We start from the raw sequence: 5,899 nt of genomic DNA on the forward strand, positions 1-5,899 counted from the left end.
AGGGACAGTCTGTGTGAGGGCTGAGGTGAATGACAGCAAGATGTTCACGTGTGGGGAAAGATTTGTCCTGTTCCAGCAGAGAGCCACAGAAAAGGTTAATAGTAGGGGTACGAGGTAGAAGAACAGTGAAAAGAAAGTCCTGGAAGTACAGTTTTAGAAGTTCGGATTTAACAGAGAGCTGGAAACTGCTGGTCTGGTTGGGAGAAAGGGCGTGTGTGTGTGTGTGTGTGTGTGTGTGTGTGTGTGTGTCTTTTTAAGACTTGAGGAACGTGTCATTTTCTAGAAGGAGGGTAGAGGGCACTCACACTTCAGTTATCTACTGCAATGCAGCAGTCAGGGTGAATGTGATTTAGGGCTGTAGCCTGGTTCAAGGAAGGACAGCACTCTCTGATGGCTGCTGAGTGAATCAGAGTGGGATCTGAGAGCATCTCATTGTCTAGAGTTACCAATTTTATGGACCAGGAGGGTGGACCAGAGAGTATGGCTGCAGGCTGGCCCTGGATCTACAGTATTTGCAAGCTGTAGGAACCTACTAGATAGAAGTCTAGTGGGGACAAGGTGCTGAGTGTTTAAGTGACTTCATGTCAGCTGAATTGAATTGAGGGCTAGGAGAGTGATTCCCAAATATCTAAAACCAATGATTTCAGCTGAAATTCCTTAGGTTTAATCTAAATTTTAATGCAATTTCCCTGAATAAAATCAGGATCCTTAGAAGCTGCTTTGCCAATGCCCCGTCTTTGGACACATCTGGAGCTTTCTTCCTTTTGAAATGAAAATGGAAAGGCAATCCTTTATCTTCTCTGTTGATCTTCCTATACTCACAGCGTTTTCAGACTATCCATTATTTCTTATCTGGAGTCCATATTCCATAATAACCTTTACAAAATAATGAGGAGATCCCAAATAAAGACTAAGAGGTCTGTGTTGATACCTGATGTCCATTGGTCTTTGTGCTTATTTCCATGGATGATTAATAAATATTAAGAATGTTCTAAGAAGCAGCCAGGGTCTCCTCCGAGTCTCGCGCTTGTAGACCCCGCTTTGCCACGCATTTAAGATGCCTCGTGGAAGCCGAAGCCGCACTTCCCGCATAGCCCCTCCGGCCAGCTGGGCGCCTCGGATGAGAACTGCGCCCAGGCCAGCGCCCGCAGCTCAGCCACCAGCAGCGGCTCCACCATCTGCTGTTGGCTCCCCTGCTGTTCTTCCCCGGCAGCCAGGTCTGATGGCCCAGATGGCAACCACTGCAGCCGGCATGGCTGTGGGTTCTGCCGTCGGCCACACTCTGGGTCATACCATCACTGGTGGTTTCGGTGGAAGAAGTAATGCTGAGCCCTTAAGGCCTGACATCATTTACCAGGAGCCTCAGGGAACCCAGCTGGCACAGCAGCAGCAGAATGGCCCATGCTTATTTGAGTTGAAACAGTTTTTGGAGTGTGCCCAGAACCAGGGTGACCTTAAGCTTTGTGAAGGTTTCAGTGAGGTGCTGAAACAGTGCAGATTGACGAATGGGTTAGCTTAATCAAGAAGTTCCAGTTGAAGGCAGGAAAAATCATCTCTCATGACCACGTTGATTTAGCATTAAAAATATAATTGATAGTGAAGATATAAAGTGTAAAGCCACCAGTTAAACCACTCCTCAATCATTAATAGCTTTTGTGCTTCAGGATTGTAGTGGAAGAGGGTATTCTCACCATATAGATGCTCATTGAGATGATACTGAGTTTGGGGCTAGGCGGATGTTTGTGTGGCCTCTTAAACATGCTTTTGTTTGTGAATTAATTAGAATAAAGTGATTTTATTTCACACACACACAAAAAAGACTGTTCTAGGTGTTATGAGCTCAGAGCTGGTCACAGACGGGTTACAATGGGAACAGTAATGCCCATTAAAAACAATTCAGGGCTTCCCTGGTGGCGCAGTGGTTGAGAATCCGCCTGCCGATGCAGGGGACGCGGGTTCGTGCCCCGGTCCGGGAAGATCCCACATACTGTGGAGCAGCTGGGCCCGTGAGCCGTGGCCGCTGAGCCTGTGCATCCGGAGCCTGTGCTCCGCAACGGGAGAGGCCACAACAGTGAGAGGCCCGCGTACCACAAAAAAAAAAAAAAAAAAAAAAAAAGAACCATTCATTCATTCATTTTTGGCTGCGTTGGGTCTATGTTGCTGTGCGCGGGCTTTCTCTAGTTGTGGCAAGCGGGGGCTACTCTTTGTTGTGGTGCGCAGGCTTCTCATTGCGGTGGCTTCTCTTGAGGAGCACGGGCTCTAGGTGCGCGGGTTTCAGTAGTTGTGGTGCACAGGCTCAGTTGTTGTGGCGCATGGGCTTAGTTAGTCTGTGGCATGTGGGATCTTCCCGGACCAGGGCTCGAACCTCTGTCCCCTGCATTGGCAGCCGGATTCTTAACCACTGCACCAGCCGGGAAGTCCTAATGCCCATTTTTTATATTCTACTAAGTCCGGTCTCTGGTTGTCAACAACAATCTAACCACACTGATGGACCAGATGTAGCTGAATTCCTTTCTCCCAGAATCATCATGATTTTTTAGCTCTGGAATGGGGTTAATCATGTTTTAGAGTGACTGACATACTGACATTTTTCTGGTACTGGGTTCTTCTGGAGGAGATTGCTGTTCTCTGGCAAACATTCCCCGTCTGCTCCTGATTGGCAGCCAAGTCTGGGGAGCAAATGGCCAAGTGAATTAGGAAGCTTAAAAGATGCTTTGTTAAACTATCCTCATTAAACTGGCACCGTCTGCCTTCCCACTCTCCTTTGTCCCAGTTGGGGCTGTCCTTTGTGACAGATGTTTCCTAACAGTGTGTGCCGGCAACATCTGGAAGCCTTGGGTGATGGCTGAGGTTTGGGAAGGCCAAATCTGGAGGTATTTAGATTGTCAGGGAAATTTCAACCATCTTCCTGCCACTGGGCTCCCATTTAAAAAATTGTTTGCTGCCCCACCCCCATCTTCCTTTAGCCAAGGAGAATCAAGATTTCATTTCCTTCTCTAGCACTTTCTAACCTGAACTGAATATGGTTTTATTCTTCTCAAGAATGATGTAGTGAATAGAAAAGATTTGGAATAGCATGAGGAAAGGAGTCTCAGGAGGGTGACATATAGACATCTAGATATATTAGCCTATATTTCCATTAAAAGCCAAGCCAAAGGAGATGGGTTAAAGTTGTGGGTAAGAGTTATAATTAGATGTAAAATTATATCTGGGAACTATTGGAATAGCCACAGGGATGCTTTGGAATCTCGTTTCTTAACATCTAAAAGGAAAATCTGGAGACATTTTGGCCCTAAATTGGATTAGGATTTTAGCAGGACATGGTTTAGATGGAGTCTTCAGATTTAATGATCCAACTACTTCTGGCCCAGGTCCATCAGCATCTGTTAGGGAAGAAAGGGAAGTCATTGACAGGGGCTGACTTGGACACTACGATAAGAATTGGCTCAAATTCTCCATTAATAGCCATTAATTTTAATGTTTGTGGAGGCAGAGTGCTGCAGTAGAAAGAACATGGGCTTTGAAGTCACAAAGAACCAAGTTCAAATTCCAACTCTTCTTTTTATTGGCTATAGGATCTTGGGAAAGTTATTTAATCTCTCAGTCTGTAAAGTGGAATAATCATACTTATTTCATTGGGTTGTTATGGAGTTCAATGAAATAACGTATGTGCATTACCTGCAGCTCAACAAAATTCTGGTTCTCTTTTACCTCCCTCTCCAGGTTTCTGTAATTCTTACACATACACCTGCTATCCCTCTTTTCCAGATACCATTTTTCTCTGCCTCCAGCCTCTGCAAATCTTCCCCAAAGCCTCACAGAGTTCAAGTCTAGGGCCCTGATTTATTAATTTGTGTTAGTCCCACAAAATGACAATAACAGTATGTAGTTTTTATAACCATACCAACACGAGCCAAGGTTGTGGTTTCTTTCTAGGCATTTTTACTTGCTGACAATTTTGGTTGTAAATCAAAGGCAAAGGAGTTCTATCTTCCTACCCACCCCTCTGATCTAAAGTTCCTAATTTGGGGCTAGATTGTTCTGGGTGAGATTCTTTCAAACAAAAGTGATGGCCAGCTTGTTTATAAAGGTCATTCAGGGAAGGAGACTTCATAACCTTTACTACTGGGACATTCTTGATTTTCTCCCAACTCTTTAGTTTGAAAAATATCAAATGTACAGAAAAGTTTCAAGAATAGTATAATTAACACCCACTTATCCTTAGCCACAATTGACCAATTATTCATATTTTGCTACACTTGCATGCTCTCTCTCATATATACATACATATATATGAAATACACTATATATTCAAATTTTGCTAATTGTCCAATAATGTTTTTTCTTGTAAAATGTTTTTCCCCAATCCAGGTCCAATCCAGGGTTAGGCATTGCTTTTCATTGTCATGTCTCTTTATTCCCCTTTAATCTGGAATAGTTCTTCAGCCCATCATTTCTGACATTGACAGTTTTGAAGATTATAGGTCAGTTGTTATGTAGAAAGTCAACTTTCTGTAGAAAGTTGTTTTGTAGACTGATTGTTTTCATCGTTAGATTCAGGTTACGCATTTTGGGCAGGATATTATACAAGAACATTCTTTTTAAAATTTTATTGAAGTATAATTGATTTACAGTGTTGTGTTAGTTTCTGCTGTACAGCACAGTGATTCAGTTATACATACATATGCATTCTTTTTCATATTCTTTTCCATTATGGTTTATCACAGGATATTGAATATAGTTCCCTGTGCTATACAGTAGGACCTTGTTGTGTATCCATCCTATATGTAATAGTTGCATCTGCTAATCCCAAACTCCATCCCTCCCCCAACCCCCCTCCCCCTTGGCCACCACAAGTCTGTTATAGAAACATTCTTAAAGACAGTGAGTACCATGTAGGCAAGGAACATCTTTTTCCTCCCTGCTGTGTCCATCATACCAAGCACAATGACTGGCGATTAGAAGGTCTTCATAGTTACTGAATGAATGAATAAGTGACCTAAAACTTTCACTGCCCTTTAGGTCCATTATTTTTCTACCTGAGGAGAGGGGGAAGAGCAGTCTTCTCCTCTATCCTAGTCCCACTTTCATCATAAATGTTTGGGGGCTGAGACCACAGAGAAGGGAAGTGAGCTGGGTACTGTGACGTGAGGCGAGCTGCGGCTTCTCTACCCCGGGTTGGGGGTTGGCGATCACACTGTGTTCAGAGAAGAGGATGAATAAGTTGGCTTCGGATGGAAAGAAAAACGCACAAAACCTAGGAGTCCATGGCCGGCTTTCTTGTGGAGAGAAATTAGTTATTTAGGTTTCCAGATTTTACCATACTTCCCTCCCCATTTGAATCCTAAGAATGCCATAGTGAAAATTGATTTCTGTCCCTCCTCCTTTCCCAGAGGGGACAACCCCATAATTCTCTCCTTCTCTACCTTCCACCACCCTCACCCCCCCGCCCCAGCACAAGTGTGTATTTTCTAACATTTATAAACGGTGGTTGGGCGGCCATTCTCTCCAAGTTATTTATTGTTGAGAAAATCTATAACTCCTTGGACTTCTCATTTTGATGTAGAAGCTTTCATCCCTGTCGCCTGGGGGAAGCGAGGTTATGAGAGGTACTCTTTGCCTCTCGAAAATGTGTTTTCAGCCTTCCCTTTGGGGCCCTTTCTCTCCCTAGCTCTTATCATCTCAGACATTTCTGACAATCCTTCCTGAGGCATCTGGGGCTTGGGACTGAATTCATCCATTTAATTTTGAAAGGCTTGTGAGTGCCTGATTCACATTGTTCCTGCCCCTTTTCTGAGAATCCACCTACCCCTGTCTTTGTAGCCCTCAGTTTTACCAGTTTCCAGAAAAAGCACCCTTTCTCTCCATGCCAGCACTTGATTATCCACAATCATGGAGG

The 5,899-nt window shown here is 44.0% G+C and overlaps 1 pseudogene; it reads left to right on the forward strand.

The window, feature by feature from the left end:
- Positions 1-1,051: 1,051 nt before the first annotated feature.
- On the forward strand, positions 1,052-1,643 carry LOC131766966 (coiled-coil-helix-coiled-coil-helix domain-containing protein 2 pseudogene; annotated as a pseudogene).
- Positions 1,644-5,899: the final 4,256 nt, after the last annotated feature.

The sequence above is a fragment of the Kogia breviceps genome, chromosome 12, assembly GCF_026419965.1.
Source record: "Kogia breviceps isolate mKogBre1 chromosome 12, mKogBre1 haplotype 1, whole genome shotgun sequence".
In the NCBI taxonomy this organism is placed as follows: domain Eukaryota; kingdom Metazoa; phylum Chordata; class Mammalia; order Artiodactyla; family Physeteridae; genus Kogia; species Kogia breviceps.